This window comes from Callorhinus ursinus, unplaced genomic scaffold (genome assembly GCF_003265705.2).
Source record: "Callorhinus ursinus isolate GAN/ISIS: 27379988/994484 unplaced genomic scaffold, GSC_fseal_2.0 scaffold84, whole genome shotgun sequence".
Taxonomy (NCBI): Eukaryota; Metazoa; Chordata; class Mammalia; order Carnivora; family Otariidae; genus Callorhinus; species Callorhinus ursinus.
In genome coordinates this window covers 2,305,319-2,305,837 of record NW_027397146.1, presented here as the reverse complement: position 1 = coordinate 2,305,837, position 519 = coordinate 2,305,319, and positions in this window count along the sequence as shown.

Genomic DNA, 519 nt, shown 5'->3' with positions numbered 1-519 from the left:
GAGAGAGAGAGAGAGAGAGAGAGAGAGAGAGAGAGAGAGAGAGAGGGAGAGGAGTTCTGTGGACTTCCTATTTGAAGACACAGCATGGCATTTGAAATCAACAGGCCTGGGTCTAGTTCTGATTCTGTCTTGTACCGTGTGTGTGATTTTAGTCAAGTGCCCTCCCCTAATCTTGACCTGTTTTGTTATCCTTTCAAATTAAGAGGTTGAATTAGATGGTTGCTAAGAGTCTTCCCTTCCAGTTCCAACTTTTTGGGGTCCTATGTTCTAAGGAAGGGTTTAACCTTGATTTTACTTCCAGTTCCCCAGGTCTTTGGTGTTTCCTTCTCCTCTGCCAAGGATCTGCATCAGAGCGATATATTTGTCGAGTTATATTGGCTTCTAGACTCAGTTAGTACCATTGTTCTGCATGGCAAAGACAGGGCTATAACAATGACAAGGACTGTTGCCTTTTCCTTTGAGGCTACAGGGTCTGAGGCACTGTCCTATCACTCACATTCTCTGATAGAGGGTAAAACT